Here is an 18,331-nt window from a genome sequence, read left to right as displayed (position 1 = left end):
AATGGAACAATATCCAGACCACACTAGTCCGAAGACATGAAAGAAATTAAATATTAAAACAGAACATACGTATACAGCAAATGTAAAATCTGATCAATGTGTACACGGAATAAGGTAAAATGGGACATGAAAACTAGTAGGTCATGCCTGGTTAATAAAACTATTTATGTTCAAAACGACTTTCTTACCAAACGGTGAGTAGGACTTGAGTTCATGTATCTAATAAGTTTCAAGGCAAGATACCCCACGTAAGCAAGAATTTCCCCTCCAATCCAGAACAAATTTACCTATAATTTGTAATTGGGTACCAGTGCTCTCTGTGGGCACGGCCCGGGAGTCTCGTAGGGAGTGACCTGGATGTGTGTTTTCGCCCACTGGCTTCCAGAGTGAGGCGTGCAACTCATGCTGGAGGCCACGCTTTCAGGTCCTCGCACCATGGGCGTAACCATGCCTTTTCACTCTCAATTACCAGATTATTTAGATACCTTATTGTCACAAATTCGCACGCCCACAGCTACTAACTAACCACGACGTGCGTTCCGTGACCGGGGTATATGAGGAACTAAGGGAATAAGGGGGAACTTATACTGTGCATGTAAGACCGGCTGCGGTACTTTCACAGCCTGCACTACCTTTGGCCACCACTAGAGGGAGACTCCACTCCAATCCAGCTAGCTGACCACACACAGGCAGATACAAATCTTACATACAATCTGGTGCACTCTAAGGGTTGGGGAACAGTCCAGCAATTACTATACACTTCTAGGGTTCCTCCAGCTTTCCTGCAAGCTTGAACCCCGGTGTTAATCACTCTTCCCACTGTCCCCACACCCACACACCAGACACACAAACGATAGCCTGCCACCACCCAACAGTTTGTCCGCAGACTGGTCTGCTGAGCCACCACACACACAGATCTCTGTCTGGAAGATCCGTTAGCTTACAATCTGCATGCAATCTGCCAACACACAGTGCAATTGCATACCGATTGGTACGTAACTTAAACCGAGTACTTAGGCACTAAAATACAACAACCTCTCCAGAGATATGAGTCTTAGCTTAGTACACAGAAGTCACTTATTAATTTTATCATTTAATATCCCGAAAGTGGGCAGTGCATATAAGATATACAAAGAAAAAGGATTTACCAAAAAAGATACAAAAAATGCAGAAAGACACACAATTGGCAATTTGCTATGAAAATAAAAAGGGATAAAAACAGAAATAAACTTTACCCAAGTCTATTCGTTAGTAGAAGCATACTGGAACATGTGGGAACTCCCCAGTTTCGAACTGGCTTTGTGGAAGAACAATGTCCATATCTCAGGCTACCCAATTTATTGAAATATGGATGTGGGGTGGACTTTAGCCCTTGGCCAATCAACCCTGGGGGGTGTTCCTGTCTCAGCCCACAAATGTTTTGTGTTCAGAATTTACCAGAGTGGAATTGGCCCAAATTGGCGCTGATTGCTGGGTCATGGATAGGATTTCCGATACCAGCGCATCAGTCCGATCGCAACAGTACCAATCACCGCCTGCCTGGTGCAATCAGGCGCCATATAACGGTTTTGTGTCGTTCTCTAGGATTCCACACCTGCTAAACATACAGAGTTACATGTACACGTAACCCATCAGGTGTACGATCAAAAGGAATTATTTTCATCTCTTTGCCGTTAATATTTTAGCTTTTATGAGAGATAAAAATGGTTCCTTAGATCTCTTGATATTAATCAAAGCTTACAGACTGTCCGGAGCCTTGTGAATGCCCCCTGCAGATCCGTGTGGCCAAGATGACTAGCTGTTTTCTTTGAGCCTCAGGAAGGTGGCAATCTATGTTTACTCTAATGGGGAACTTTTATTGGCATCTAGGTGTCACTTCGATCCTAGAAAAAAAACTATCTCTGTCCTTTTCAAATGCTAATGAAAGAACATATGTGCATGACTGACATAGAATACTATATTTCTAATAACCCAGAATTAAACTACATCTACAATTACACTACTTCTACAGATCACACCACATCTTGTTAAGGCAAAACTATCCTACGCTTATATTTTCGTCACACTTATAAATATGGGCAATGTGGGGGAGCCAAGATATGCCCCAGTTGAAGTCCATTGGGACGAAACGCCTCGGTCTTGCATTTATTGCTCCCCACATTGCTTTTTAACTTTGTGATCACATCGCTGTACACATCTATGAATCGATGTTTGTACGTTTTTACACTAAATCCCTCGTTCTGACCTGCACCATATGGAGCCTTTCTATTTTTCATCATTTTTATGCTGGTCCTGGTGAGAGCATTTTGTTATCCATCATCCACGATTGGATCGATCTCCAACTGAGTTCCAGTTCCTTCCAAGCCCTGTGCAACGTTGGATTCCCAGGTTGCGGCCAACACAAGCGTGATTGACTCACTGCCGCTGGCATGCGAGTGCACTCATTCCGGTAAGAGTACATATCCCATTTCTTTGGTGGAGGGCACACTATCCCTGGTGATTCAACAGCCAGTCAACTGTTTCCATTTTCACAAGTGCCACCTCAAGAGTGGATCCTGAGTCCTTTACATCTATGGACACTTGTTTTAATTAGCTCACCATAGTGGTGCATTCACGTTCACACTAGTTCATAGTCACTGGACTGTATTTTCATTTTCACAGTATATATTATTATTATTTACAGTGTATTGTAACGGTCACCTCAGTATAAGTGGTCAGGGAATATAGCTGAATTTAGCATCATCACCTGTAGCAGTCCCAGTTCCTATAAGCCAAGCAAGTCTAGCCTACAAGTACGTGGTCGCCCCAAGGAATGCCATGTTCACTGGCCAGGAAGTACAGGAGGCTGAAGAAAGGAAGAACAAAAGAGTTTCTGTGGTTCCAGTGGTGCAGTTGTTCACAGGGGATGGTTGGGACTTGCCAGAATGTAGTCAGTGGGACATGCAGATGGGTCAGTTCAAGCAACAGACAGAGAATTTTGGTAAAAAAAAAAACAGGCCATGGTCAGCACCGGCGGCAGGCAGATTCAACACTAAAATGGTGTGGCGCTAGTGAGCAGCACTGTTGCTGGCTACACTGGCTATGGTGACACTGTACTTATGTGGTAGCAATCAGGGACACTGTTGATGGTTGCACTGGCTCTAGTGGTACTGACACTGGTATGGCTAGCAATCAGGAATGCTGTTGATGGGCTGCACTTGTCTGGTAACACTGGCACTGGTGTGGCAGCAATCAGGAACACTGTTGCTGGATGACAAGAATCTTGTGACACTGGGTCCATTATAGCTAGAGATAAAGAACAATGTTGCTGACTGCACTGGTCTGGTGACACTGGGAATGGTATGGCGGTGATCAGGAACACTGTTGCTGGCTTACACTGGTCTGGCAACACTAGAACTGCTGTGGCAGCAATCAGGAACACTGTTGCTGGCGTACACTGGTCTAGTGACACTGTGACTTGAGTAGCGGTAATTAAGAACACTGTCAGTGGCATACATGGGGACTGGTGTGGCAGCAATCAGGAACACTGTTTCTGGCTTTTACATTGGTCTGGTGATACTGGGAATAGTGGGGCAGTGATTAAGAACACTGTTGCTGGCTTACACTGGTCTGGTGAAACTGGCACTGGTGTGGCTAGTGGTTAGGAATGCTGTTGATGGCATACACTGGTCTGGCGACACTGAAACTGGTGTGGTGGCGATCAGGAACAATGTTGATGGCTTCACTGGGCGGGTAACACTGGCACTGATGTTGCGGCAATCAGGAACACTGTTGCTGGATGACACTAGTCTGGTGAAAATGGGACTGGTGTGGCAAGAACACTGCTGCTGGCTTGCACTGGTCTAGTGACACTAGGACTGGTGTGGCAGCAATTATGAACACTGTTGCTAAGTTATACTGGACTAGTGACACTGGGGCTTGTGTAACGTGGTTAGGAACACTGTTGCTGGCATACATTGGTTCTGGTATTTTGGTGACCAGGAATACTGTTGCTGGCTTACACTAGTCTAGTGGCACTTGAACTTGAGTGGTGGCTATCAGGAACACTGTTTCTGGCTTACACTGGTCTGGTGACACTGGCACTGGTGTTGCTAGCAATCAGGAACACTGTTGATGGCTTACAGTGGTCTGGCATGGTGACGACCAGGGACACCGTTGCCAGATTATACTAGTCTGGTTACACTGAGGACTACTGTGGCAGCAATCAGGAACACTCCTACTGGCTTACACTGGTCTGGTAAAGCTGGGACTGGTGTGGTGGTGATCAGGAACACTTTTGCTAACTTACATTTGTCTGGTGACACTGGGAATGGAGTGGTGATGATCAGGAACACAGTTTCTAGCCACACTGGTCTGGCCTCACTATGACTGATGTGGTGCTATTTGGAGACATTATGACTGGCTGCACTATTAGAGCTCATTCAGACATATGGGATGAGGTGGGGGGGTGATTAAACCTTGTGCTTGAGCCAAGGTTTTACCACCCCTCCAGCCCCTACCCCCTTTAGCTGCAGAGGCAGTGGCCACCAGAGGTGTACACATTCCAGAGCTGCGATGTGTTGCTGTGCAGCGATGCACCCCCTGTCACTTTCAGAAGGCATATCACCCACGTATCGTGACCTGAATAGTGAATAGGACCATTTGTGTGGGGTCCAAAGGGTTAAAGCAGGCAGTGAGGAGGAGATACAGTGCCTCCTTACTGCCTTTCAAATACTCTCTGAGAAATGATCCAAACATGGACCCCCCCTCATCCCCCCACAGGTCCAGTGTTTCTGATAACCAAACAGAGCAGTACAATGTCACCATAGTGAAACAGCACTGCTCAGGGGTTGATGGTCTTTTTTTTCTTTACATTCTGAGTGTTTATTACTGTCCCAATCACTGCAGTGAGCAGTCTGTTTCACCTCACAGCCGATTACTGTGTGAGAAAACATTTTAAAGACATCTTGCGGCATTTGTTTACAAGTGTGATCGCTGTGATTGGCCATAGCAATCACATGGTACAGGGTCAATTGGCCCTGTACCCCAATCGGTGACTGCTGTGAAGGTGCGCAGCTGTGCACCCTAGGAGCTGCGCATGAGCCATGGGGGGGTTGTATGGGTACATCCACCTACTGCCCTGTTTATAGTCCCGACGTACATGTTTTATGTCACCACGTTCAGAACGATCGGATTTTCCGACAACTTTGTGCGACCGTGTGTATGCAAAACAAGTTTGAGCCAACATCTGTCGGAAAAAATCCATGGATTTTGTTGTCGGAATGTCCGATCAATGTCTGATCGTGTGTACAGGGCATAATAGTATTACAAACAATAGTTGTATAGGTCAATCCAATATAAACTTACTTTAAAATGATTTCATGTTGTGAGTGCCCTCTGTCTGCTGGCCATCTCTTTCTACAATTTCCTGTGCTCCCTGCATGCTTTGCAGCTTCCCCTCTCCTCTGCTGTTTACGTTAATTTTCTAAGGACTACATATTCAATGGTACCTTGCTGCCTAAAAATAGAAACTTCTCCTCTCGGCACCTCTGTAGTTTAGAAGGCAGGCTCTGAGAAATGTGTGACACAGCAGTGCCTGCTCACGGTGCATAGTGAATGAGTGTTATAGAAGGAAGTAAATGCATGGGGATCTACGTTTATAAACAAAGTAGGCTAGAAATACTTGAAATACAATGTGGAAATGAATATGTGATTTTGCGTTTTCACCATAGACATACTTTAATTTGTTTTTTAAAGTTAGGATTAACTAATTTTTGAACAATTATTATTGGCTTGTAAAAAAAATGAAATGCTTAGTAATGATTGTTTCTCTGCATTGATTTCTGGTTGTGTCAATACAGTACTTATGTTTTCTCTGCATTCATGTCACAGGTTGTTAGTGCCTTAATGTGGTTTTGACTCAACTTTTGTAGGTATGAGCATAATTGTGCAATTGTTCTAATATTGTAAGTCTTGGTAAATTAGTTGTAGTGCTTTGTGTGTTGGAAGGTGGGGGGGCACAAGTTAGTTACCCGGGGGAGAAAAAAAAGCAAAAACCTGGCTCTAGATGGTGGTACTCTTAACATGGCCATAAGTGGAATTCATTTTTTGTGGCTGTGACGGCACCCTCCTGCCCAACAACTGAAAATTGAAGGAGCTGAGCAAAAAATGTTTGGCTTAACAGCACCTTCATCCAATCAGATGAGTAGGGGATTATGACAGCTGTGGGTGCAAGGTATACTAACAGGAGAGATCTGTCCACCAATGTGGACCCAGTATGAATGGGGCAGTCGACTGGTTTATTTTGTTCAGCCCATGTATGCCCAGCTTAAAAATGTGTAAAATATATTAAAACTCCTTTGTCTTTAATTTAATATGATCAATGGGGTATAATACCCTAGTGCCGGTTCACACAGGGGCGGCTTGTCAGGCGACCTAGCCACCTGACAAGTCGCCTCTCGTTCTGTACAATGGAACCGTTCTAATCGGAGCGACGCAAGTCGCTCCGACTTAGAAAAAGGTTCCTGTACTACTTTGGGGGCGACTTGGGGCGACTTGCATAGACTTCTATACAGAAGTCGTTTTGCAAGTCGCCGTGGCAGTCGTGTGCAGGTCGCCTCGGTGAGGTGACCTGCAAGTCGTGCCGCCCCTGTGTGAACCGGCAATTAGATGTAGGTAATGGCTTGCCACTACTGCTATATTATTTGTGTAGAACGCAACTGCATGTCTGTGCACAGTTCATTGTATTATTTTTTGTGACACTTTCTATTAAAGATGGAATCACTTTTTGCTCTGTTTGTTAACAAAAGAAGAAACTTGTATATAGAAGCTTTCAATAATCAGATTAAAAAAAAAAAAAAACTACAGTAGCTATCCTACCAGATGCAACAGAATTTCATATAGTCTGAACAAGGTACAGACAAGTGGATTTCTTTAAGACCCAGGGTAGATAAACCTCATTTTCCTGGGACTCCTGTACAAAGTGCAACATTTATCTGCAATGCAGTGTGAACTTCTTACCAGGACAAGCTCAGTTTTTTCTGTGCAAACTAAAGACAGATCTTAAGATTTGCATTTTCAGCACACCATTGCAGCACTTTGCCATTTGCTGAATTTGTTTAATATTGGAATATGTAGGTTGCTTGGAGGTAAACGTTTTTGTGGGTAAAGAATTGTTTCCTAGCTTTCAGTGTTCTGCTTTAACACAACAAAGGAGGTTGTGGAAAATCAATGGCAGGAAAGTTTAAGTGTGACAGCAGCAGAGAGTTTGTCTGTGGCAGTAATGGGGACTTCTATGTAGGTTTCCTCCCTGCTCAGTCACATGTTTACCCTATTATAGTTAGGTTGTCCTAAGATGACCCTGCCTGGTCCTGACAACCCCTCCCCTCAATCAACCCTCCTTTTCCTCATAGCTCCCCTCCCTTCTTTTCACTTAATGTCTTTTTTCAGATTGTGGTTGGTCTCATTGCACTGAGCCAGCAGAGGAATTTCACTCCTGCTTGTTAAATTAGAATAATGCGGTGCAAATATATATATATATATATATATATATATATATATATACTGTATGTGTGTATGTATATATATATGCACACACTACTGTTAAAGTCAACTGGTCGTTTTATTTATTGACATTGTAATAATTTTCACTTAATATAATTGAATGTAAGTACTTCGCTATACAGTTTGAAGCTTGTGAATGTTGACTTTTGGGCCTCTACCTCCACCTAAAGGAAGTTGTGGGAAATGCTATAAGGAACCTAGGAGAGAATTGTGGGCATATAAAATAATTAGACATATTAGGTTAAATTTCTGTTTGTTTTTATTCTCCTTAAAGCGAAAGTGAAGTCCCGCTGGTTTGCTCTGTCCCCCTCAGCCTGTAACTGAGTTACAGGTTTTTTTGAGAGAAGAGGGAGAGCAAGTACCAATTTTAATCAGTACCCGCTCCTACTTCTGCTTACCTGATCTAGGCAATGTTTTGGTCCCTTGTCCTGCCCGCTCCTTTCCTGGAACATGTGACATGTTCCAGGAGGCTGCAGGACCATTAACAAACCACTGCGCGAGCTCACACATGTTCAGTGGGAAGTCAGCTGTGGTTCTTCAGGAAACCACAGCTGGCTCCCATATCCAAGATGTTGGTACCAGCGACCCGTATCGGTAAAAAGAACCTGCTGTGGGAAGACAGCACTGGACCCCAGGCAGGAGTTGACAGGACTTTTTACTAAAGTTAGGAAAATCAGGATGAAAACAAAAAAGAGTTCTGAAGCGCTGGCAGTCATTAGAAACTTTTGTCATGTCATAACAATTATGCAAGGAATAGCTGGACACCAGTGCAGCTGAAAACTTCTGGAAGAAAAGTAGACAACAAAAATAAACAAAAATGCAGCGCTCAATGGGACCAGTAGTAAAGAACACTTGCTGACATTAACCCCTTGTCATCTGAAAGTCATGGTAGTATCATATATACTGATTTTCGGATTACTTCAACCATGATAATGAGTTGTGCTTATGAAGTCTAATAATTTTATCATCTCATTTTTTCATTGACAGTTGTTTTTAATTTCAAATCTCAGCATGCATCCAATAAATTAACTTTATTGATGATACCATCAGCAATAGTTCTTTACTACTGATCCCATTGAGTGCTGCATTTTTGTTTATTTTTGTTAGGAAAATCAGGCCCTAGTATAAAAGTAAAACTAATTTCTGGAGGAGCAGAGAGAGTTTTGTGGATATCAAAGGGAACATTTGTTGCACACTGTAAGGCAAAACCTTTGTTGTTTGGTACACTCAGAAGACAGCCAGGGCAAATTGCAGTGTTAAATAATTATGTTTAGCTACTCTTTAACAGCTTCAGATCCGGGCCATTGCCAAATGACGGCAACAGCGCGGATCTAAATTGCCGGGACGACGTCTATTGACGTCGTCCCGTGCATGAGCGGCCTGCGCGCCCCCTGCAGGGCGCGCGCGGCGCGCTCGGTGATCAGCGAGTCTATGAGACTCGCCTGATCACAGATCAGAGTAAGGGGTTGGTCCCGACCTCTTACCACATGATCAGCTGTCAGCCAATGACAGCTGATCATGTGATGTAAACAGAGCCGGTAATCGGCTATTTTTCCTCCTCGCGCTGACAGCGCGAGGAGGAAAAAAAAAACCCGATCACCGGCGGCCGTGATCGGGACATCAGTCCCGATCACGGCGATCTTCTAACACAAGGCAATAGGCAGCAGTGCTGCCTACCAGTGCCCACCAGCGTCACCCATCAGTGCCCACAGTGCCAACAATCAGCGCCACCCATCAGTGCCCACAGTGCTACCCATCAGTGCCCACAGTGCTACCCATCAGTGCCCACAGTGCCACCCATCAGTGCCCACAGTGCCACCCATCAGTACCACCCATCAGTGCCACCCATCAGCACCCACATCAGTGCCACCCATCAGCACCCACATCAGTGCAACCTATCAGTGCCCATCAGTGTCACCTACCAGTGCCCATAAGTGCCCATCAGTGCCACCCATCAGTGCCCCCCCATCCGTGGTACCTATCCGTGCCACCCATCCGTGCCACCCATCCGTGCCACCCATCCGTGCCACCCATTCGTGCCACCCATCCGTGCCACCCATCCGTGCCACCCATCCGTGCCACCCATCTGTGCCACCCATCTGTGCCACCCATCCGTGCCACCCATCCGTGGCCATCAGTGCCGCCTTATCTGTCCCCATCAGTGCCGCCTTATCTGTCCCCATCAGTGCCGCCTTAACTGTGCCTATCAGTGCCGCCTTAACTGTGCCCATCAGTGCCGCCTTATCTGTGCCTATCCGTGCCCATCAGTGCAGCCTATCAGTGCCCACCAGTGCTGCCTCATCAGCGCATATCAATGAAGGAGAAAAATTACCTGTTTGCAAAATTTTATAACAAACTATTAAACATGATTTTTTTTTTTCAAAAATGTCCATCTTTTTTTGTTTGTTTAGCAAAAAATAAAAATCCCAGATGTGATCAAATACCACAAAAAGAAAGCTCTATTTGTGGGAAAAAAATGATAAAAATTTCATTTGGGTACAGTGTTGTATGACCGCGCAATTGTCATTCAAAGTGCGACAGTGCTGAAAGCTCAAAATTGGTCTGGGCAGGAGGGGGGTTGAAGTGCCCAGTAAGCAAGTGGTTAAAAAACTCTTGAATTTATTAAACTATTTGGTAAATGTGACTGCCAGAAGCTAATTTAAATATACTAACTTACGACCATTTATGGGCATTCTCTCATCTGATTGCAATTCTACCTTTCTGCAGTCAGTACTATCTCTGGCTGTAAACATTTAAAATACCTTAGCAACACTGTCACTGAGCATATGATCATGTCTATTGTTAGAGACTTCGGGACAGGTGGTTAAAAATTTGGACCACTGTCTTTTGGGATCAAGTCTGCTTGCTTATACTCTATAACTCCCAACAACACGTCACTGAGTTTTTGCTTGTACAACTTTTTTACAGCAGTTGCCCAGCTTCTCCACGTAAGTTTCAATTTTCTCTGGGTATTAAAAATTAGATTTTTTGACATTTTAATAGATTAGAGATGCATTAGATCCTTTTTTCCTCCCCAAATATATTTATTGGTATATCATTATACAGAACAATTAGACTAAGTACGCATATCATGTGTCAAAGTACATTAACAGTTTGCATATGTCACATATAAGTAAAAAACATATTTTTGTAGGTAAAAACAAACTGCGCAGAAATGACTTAAGATGAATAATGCCCTTGCTATACAGTGAAACAAAAAGAAATACCCCCTAAATGAGACTTTGAAAGACCACCAACTCTGATATAAAAATGAATGACTTTAATAATACCGCATAATTCAATACAAATTGGAAAAAAGACATATAGCGTCTGTATAGTACATACATAATACACAAAAACAAAACACAAAAAAAATCATAGTATACAAAGGAACATCAATACTCTCCAATGGGTAGTGTACCCTGATACCCGACGCGTTTCCAGTCTTTATAAAACACCTTCATCAGGGGTAGAGAGTGAAGTATACTCAAAAAAATGTTAATTAAAAAATGTTAAAAATACAAAGAGACATATCAGAGAGGACATCGATTTTGAGACTTAGGCTGTATTTGTATGTTTTAACACAACAAAATATGCATATAACCACAGAAAAAAATGCATACCGTAACAAGAAAACGAAAAAGGTGAAAAAAATGACAAATAAAAGTGAAGGAAGAAAAATGAAAATAAACATAGAAAAATAAAAAATAAAGAAAATGTAATGTGAGAAAAAATTATGATAATTGGTAGTTTCCGACCCCACCTACCAATTTGAATGATTCCATGTTCAAAACAGGAGGCAGCTGTTTCAGTAACCACAAAGGCGGACGCCAGACCAGGATAGCTGGATGCATAAAATATAATGCGTTTCCAAAGTATGTATGGCAGTAAGTGTGCTTGGCAGCGATCAGACTCCACCTGTGGACTGGTAAAAAATAAAATAAAAATTAAAATACAAAAGGGGGTGGGGGTATAAAGAGTTGTGAGACCAAGAAACAGGTCGCCCTGTTACCCCAACATCTGTGAACCTATATCCCCCCGGGGGGGCCACAGAAGAGGTAAAAGGCAATAGTCCTGAACAGAAGAGTAAATAAATAACCATCAGAGCTGAAAGGGGGGGTGGGGGGGCCGAAGGAGGAGAAGGAAAACCCTTATTGTGCCCCAACACTAACGGCCCTGTGCAAGGCGGATAAACTTCCCGGTGGAAGGGCTGAGACAGGACATGCAAGTGCAGAGAACCGTAGATAGTGCTAATATATTTACCGGTAGCAGCATATATGGTATCACCGGGACGGGATATCACTAAAGCTTCAAATGTAGTTACTCAATAAGGGAATAGGATCCGTGAGTCCCTAGTCTCATGTGTCCTATAATATAACATATAGCCAATCATTGCCAGAGGTAAACCTATTGGAAGGACCCCTGTGCCACTAAGGAGCATGTACCAAAAGACCTACCTGTGGAAGACGAGATCCTGAGTGAAGCGTGGTGTCTCTGTGTCAGTGCCTGCATCTGCCCTACTATCCCCTCTCGTTTACATACTGGCGCCGAACACCGGCGCCTGCGCCATGGGGTGTGTCCTAGTGCGCCTGTGCGATGTGAGTGTCAGCGTGAGCCAGCTGGAAACAGGGTGGGACTCAAAATGAAATCACTGGTCCGTCCCCTCGTGTAATAAAACGCCACCCCCATCCCAGTGTGCTTATAACAAGCAGCAAACTACTGGGTTACATAACAAAAAAGCGGCCACTGATGTATGAGGGCGGAAACACAGCTAATGAGAAGAAAAACAAGAAACATGAAAAAAGCAAAAAACTGTCCTGGTATCTGGCGCCATCTCGTGGATGTAAAACAGTACAGCAAACAAAAAAATCTCCCATGAAATCACTCAAAGTACGAATACACACGTTAAAGTACACACTTGGTGAATATGGTGTGTATAGTGTATCGTAGTCCGTAAACTTGGGTAGAGCCTGAACTCCCAAAAACATGAGAACAAAAAATGAATAAAAAATAAATAACGAATGTATATGTGATTCAAAAAATAAATCATTATAGGATATCAGAACAAAACAACAAGGGTTGGGTAAAAGTATGCATAGATTCTGCATGCCACATGCATGGAGAAAGGGGGGGAAAAAAAAACAAAACAAAAACGGTGGAAAAATGAACCAGAGGGAAAGGGAGCATCTCATGGGCCCACGTTGTTGTGCTAGAGAATGCATTTGCACATATAGTTTATCCCAAGCCCTCCCATGTACCAGATGTGTAGCCTTCCAGAAAGTGTTGGTAACTGATGCAGTCATTGAGGCCAGGTGGTGAGGTGGCTTGTAATGACACTATCCACCTCCCTTTGCAGCAAAGTTTTGTCCCAGTCGCCCCCCCTGTTACTGGTATGTACCCGGTCTAGTACCAGAAACCTGATTTTTGGGAAAATACCACTATGTGTCACAGGTATGTCTGCCCAACAGTAGGTCAGGGTCACAGGTGCGCGTGCTCTGTATATGTCTACCCATCCTTATATGCAGTTCCAGTTTCATTTTCCCCACATAGAAACAGCCGCACGGGCATGTCAACAAGTAGACTACCCCACGTGTGCGGCAGTTTGCAAAGTGGGAAGGTTTAAATCTTAGTCCATTGGGTAGTATGACATGCTTATCGATGTTCATAAATTGGCACTTCGAGCAACCTCCACACGTGAAAGTGCCCAGGCGTTTACAAGGGTCTCCCCTAAATTCACCAGTGTATTCGCTGGTCACCAATTTATCCTTTAAGGACATTGTGCGTTTGAACGTAATTAGTGGGTCCCTCGATATAAATTGATCTAATAGTGGATCGATCTGGAGGATGTGCCAATGTTTCTGTAGGATTTTTCTAAGGGCTTGATGTTGCTTACTGTAGGGGTGGTGATGACCCTTGTTTGTGTCTGTTGTAGGGTAGTATTGGTGCTTTTCTTGGAGTTGTCAAAAAGTAAGCTGTATCTGTTTTCTTCTTTTGCCCTTCTAAAGGTTTTTTTAAGGCATGTTGGGTAATATCCCCGTTTGAGCAGTCTGGTTTGTAATTTTTTGGCCTCAGTGAGAAACATGTTCTCCTCAGAGCAATTCCTACGAATGCGAAGATACTGTGTATAGGGAATGGACTCGATGAGTGGTGCTGGGTGGAAACTGGTCACGTGTAAAATGGTGTTTCCGGCTGTTTCTTTCCAATATAATATGCTGGACAGATGACCATCTGGATTTTTAACAATGGTAATATCAAGAAATGTGATTTGTTTGACATCACATGTCATGGTGAATTTAAGGTTGAAATCGTTCACACCCATAGCCAGCATACATCCGTTGAGGTCATCGAGTGACCCGTTCCACACAAAGAAGATATCATCTATGAATCTGTACCAGACTGGTATCTGATTTATAAAGGGGGCGTCAGTGGACAGGAAGGTGTTCTCCCATTCCCCCAGATACAGGTTGGCGTAGGATGGGGCACAGCAAGTCCCCATCGCCACCCCCTGTATCTGGAGGAAATGGGAGCCATGAAATGCAAATGCGTTGTGCAGCAGGATGAAATCCAACGCACGCAAAATAAATTGGTGCAATGGCTTATCATCCTTATGTGATTGAGAAATAAAACGCCCTATGACTTCAACTCCCTTCTTGTGTGGGATGGAGCAATAAAGTGCCTCCACGTCCACTGTAACCAGGATCAAATCCGCTGGGACACATAAGTCTTCAAGATTTTGTAGTAACTGGGACGTGTCCCTAATGCAGGAGGGTAAATTAGTAACTAACGGACGTAGTTGTTCATCAATGTATTTGCTAAGGTTTTCAGTGATGCTGCCTCTCCCGGATACAATGGGTCTACCCGGGGGGTTGTGCAGGTCTTTATGGACATTCGGGAGGCTGTAAAATGTTGGAATTCTCTTTCGCAAAAATGTTATTAGCATGTCTGCCAACTTATCAAGACAACATATATATGTTTACATAATGCAATAAACAAGGAACAAATAGGAAAAATAAAAATAAAGTACATATAGAAAGTGTGAAGAAAGGGACTTAAGCATTAGGGATATGCTGGCGCTATCCTCAACGCCCCACGGGATGAGCAACCCAAGACATCCCGGGGAGCACGAGGCGTCTGTAAGCAAAAGTGACCTCATATAGAACCCAGCATAGCCATATAGGAGTATCGATCAAAAGTCTCCCTGTTCATGTGGATGTAACTCAAAAAGCAAACTGATTCAGGAGGGAACCAAAAGGAAATATTGAAAATATAAAGTTATCAAGCATAACCAATCCTATCAGGACTATCCCTGTCTGCCTGACAGGTATTTGCAATCAGTACATAAAGCCTTATGAACTGGAAGGAAGGAAGCAACCAATATGAGAAGAAGGAATCTGGAAAGGAAAAGAGGAGTAAGAAAAGAGAGGAAAAGAGAGAGAGAGTCAACGGGGTGCGAGCCAGAGGAGCTTTAAATCGAAAGGAGCGTACTGTCGAACCAGGAGGGTTGAGTATACATAATCCATGGTCGCCAAATTCTAAGAAACTTGTCATGCGTGTCTAACAAAATAGCTGTTAATTTCTCATTCACCATGACATCATTCATACGATTCTTAACCGCCTCAAAACTAAGCATAGGGGTCTTCCAGGCCTTAGCGATTGTCAGCTTAGTTGCAGTAAAAATATGTTGTGCCAATTACCTTTCCGGTCGTAACAATTCGGCAATAGGTTTGGCTAGAAGAGCCTCAAAGGGGTCCCTTTTAAGATTAACATGAAATAAATTCCGAATTAAAGCATAGACCCTGACCCATAACCTGCATGCCCTCAGGCATGACCACCAAATATGTGCCATGGAGCCTTCCTGTGAACATCCCCAAAAACAGAGCGGAGAGTAAGTTGGTATAAAGCGGGCCAGTCTAGCTGGCGTGTAATACCACCTATATAGCACTTTATAGGCATTCTCCATGATAAGGACATTTTGTGAGGATTTAGAAATGGCTATAGTCATAGCCTGCCATTCCTCTGGGTCAAGCTGCCTTCCCAATTCTTTTTCCCATTGAAGGTGATAGGGTCTAATCGGGGGTTTTCTTGCAGAGATTATAGAAGAATAGATCAGAGATATCAGGCCCGGAGAGTGGGGTCTGGCTCTACATATACTCTCAAAAGGGGTCAGAATATATGGGGTAGGGTGGGATTTAATAAGATGTTGGAGGAAATGCCTAAGTTGTAGGTAGCTATAGTGTTCACGCAGGGGGATATCATGCGAAGAGCGTAATGCATCAAATGACATTATCCTAGTAGGAGTGAACAGGGAGTGGATATCCATAAACCCGTTCGTGGTCCACCATGAGAATTGTGCCGGATTTTCACAATCTGGGGGAAACAATGGACAATGGAGAAGTCGCAGAAGTGGGAGGTGAGGGGAGATCAGTCCCACAGAATATTTAACCGAGTCCCATAGTCAAAAGGAGTGGGCTAGGCATGGTCCTATTACAGCAGGGCGGTGGTTGGAAGGGAGCCAGGGTATAGAAGAAACAGGTATGGGGTCGGAATCAACAAGATCAATCATGGCCCACAGCAGCATTTGATATGAGTCATGAAGATGGGAGAGCGGAGCTATGTTTGCCGCTGTATAATAGGCCTGTAAGTTAGGGACCGAAAGGCCGCCATTGATCCGCCTAGCATACAATATCTGCTTATTGATTCGAGGATGCTTGGAACTCCAGACAAACTGCAAGAGCTTACGCTGATGTATTCGTAAAATGTGAGAAGGGACTAGAACAGGTAAGACCCGGAAAAAATATAGCAATTTCGGGAGATAGGACATACGGATTGCAGTTATTCTGCCAAACCAAGACAATTGTAAATGGGACCAGGAGGAAAGTGTATCAGACAATCTTTTGAATAAGGATGGAAAATTGGCCTGGTATAATCCTGCATATGTTGGGGTAAGACGAATTCCCAGGTAAGGCAACGAGGAATGCCACTGAAAGGGGAAGGCTGTTTTCAAGTCCTTCAGTACTGGGGGAGGGAGCCTTAGATTTGGAGGAGTTGACACGGAGACCGGAAAAAGAGCCAAAAGTATCTAGAAGAGATAGTACGTTTGGTAAAGAGATTCTGGGGGAAGTTGAAGTTAACAAGATATCATTGGCGAATAGAGATATTTTATGGGGAGAACCTGCTACATCTATACCTTTTATATCTGGATGGGAACGAACCGCCTCCACCAACGGCTCCAGAGCCAAAATAAAGAGAAGAGGTGAGAGTGGGCACCCTTGGCGCGTACCCCTCCCTATGTTGAAAAGGGGTGACTCGAAGCCGTAATATTTAATTTTAGCCGGGGGGGAGTCATACAGGACTCACACCCACCGCAAAAAAGAGGCCCCAAATCCATAATGGCGAAGTACAGACGTTAGATAAGGCCATGACAAAGTGTCAAAGGCCTTATTCACATCCAGAGACAAAAGCATAGTTTCCAACGAGCGGCTGTGGGCTATATGTTGTAGTTGCAGTATTCGCCGGATTGCATCCCCGGCCTGTCTCTGAGGTACAAAGCCAAATTGGTCCTTTTTGATTAAGCGGGGAAGAAAAGAGTTCAAACGGTTGGCCAGAATTTTTGTCAAAATTTTCATGTCTATGTTAATAAGAGAAATGGGTCTAAAATTAGCCCAGGAGGAGTGGTCACGATCTGGTTTGGGTATCATCAGAATGTTAGCAGTCAGAAGATCTGAGGTAAAATATTGGCCGTCTTTGACAGAATTGTACATAGCTGTTAAATGTGGAGCTATAATGTCGGCTAACTTCCTATAATAAAGTGCTGTGTAGCCGTCGGGTCCCGGCCTTTTACCTACCTTCAGGTCTTTAATGCATTGGAGGACTTCCGAAACCTGGATGTCCCAGTCCATAAGGGCCATATGGGGCTCAGTCAGCGTGGGAAGTGAAAGATTATTAAGAAAGTCGTCGGCGCTCTGATTACCCAGCCGTTCGGGAGCCGAATACAGTTTGGTACGGAATTCCTCCAAAATCTTCACTGGGTTACCCGTGAGTACGTTATGTCAAGTTCGCAATGTAATAGGGATGGGCTTAGGAGTGAAAGTACGGAGTCTATTCCCCAACATTTGGTTTGGTTTGTTTGCCTTAGCGTACCACTTCTGACGAGACCAGCTTAAGACACGCTCAGTGTTATCGGTAAGACAAAGGTCCAACTCTGAGCAGACTTGATCCAAAAGTTTACGGTTAGCAGAAGTGGGAGATCGTTTAAACTCATTCGAAATTCTAGGCGGTTCTCTAGTTCCCGCTGTTTTAGACGGCGTTCCCTTTTACGTTTTGAGGCCAGCTGTATGATGTGTCCCCTAAGAACCACCTTGTATGCCCCCAGAGAGTTACGGGAGATGAAACCGAACCTGCATTAATGCAGAAATAGTCCTTGGTGAGATAAAAGTGAATCATTCATCACCCAGGGCGAGCATTGAGGTTTATCGAGAATGGAGCGACAAACCACCAAAACAGGGTCATGATCTGACCACAGAGCAGCAGGGATGGAAGTAGAAACCACAAGGGGGAGATGTTTCCTCAGCATGAACACATGGTCAATTCTAGAGTGAGAATGATGGAGATGCGAGTAGTGTGTATAATCTCTACCCAGGGGATGAAGTTCTCTCCAGAGGTCAACCAGATCCTGGTTTTGCAGAGATCTAACAAATTTTTTGGCATCGGGAGAGGGGGCTGCACATTCCGAAGGGTATTTGTCCAGAGAAGGGTCCAAAGCCAAGTTAGAGTCTCCCGCGAGAAGGAG

The 18,331-nt window shown here is 44.1% G+C and overlaps 1 protein-coding gene and 1 long non-coding RNA gene across 5 annotated transcripts in view; one reads left to right on the top strand and one right to left on the bottom strand.

The window, feature by feature from the left end:
* NFIC (nuclear factor I C) overlaps positions 1–18,331 on the top strand; it is a 269,386-nt gene that overhangs the window by 192,262 nt on the left and 58,793 nt on the right. The gene's annotated exons all lie outside the window — the stretch shown is intronic.
* Positions 10,808–12,404, bottom strand: LOC141105456 (uncharacterized). The gene is made up of 2 exons (XR_012235596.1): positions 12,000–12,404; positions 10,808–11,467 (listed from the first exon to the last, which is right to left on the bottom strand). It is a non-coding gene; the product is annotated as an uncharacterized lncRNA (long non-coding RNA).

The sequence above is a fragment of the Aquarana catesbeiana genome, linkage group LG01, assembly GCF_042186555.1.
Source record: "Aquarana catesbeiana isolate 2022-GZ linkage group LG01, ASM4218655v1, whole genome shotgun sequence".
NCBI lineage: Eukaryota > Metazoa > Chordata > Amphibia > Anura > Ranidae > Aquarana > Aquarana catesbeiana.
This window is presented reverse-complemented; position numbering and strand designations above follow the sequence as displayed.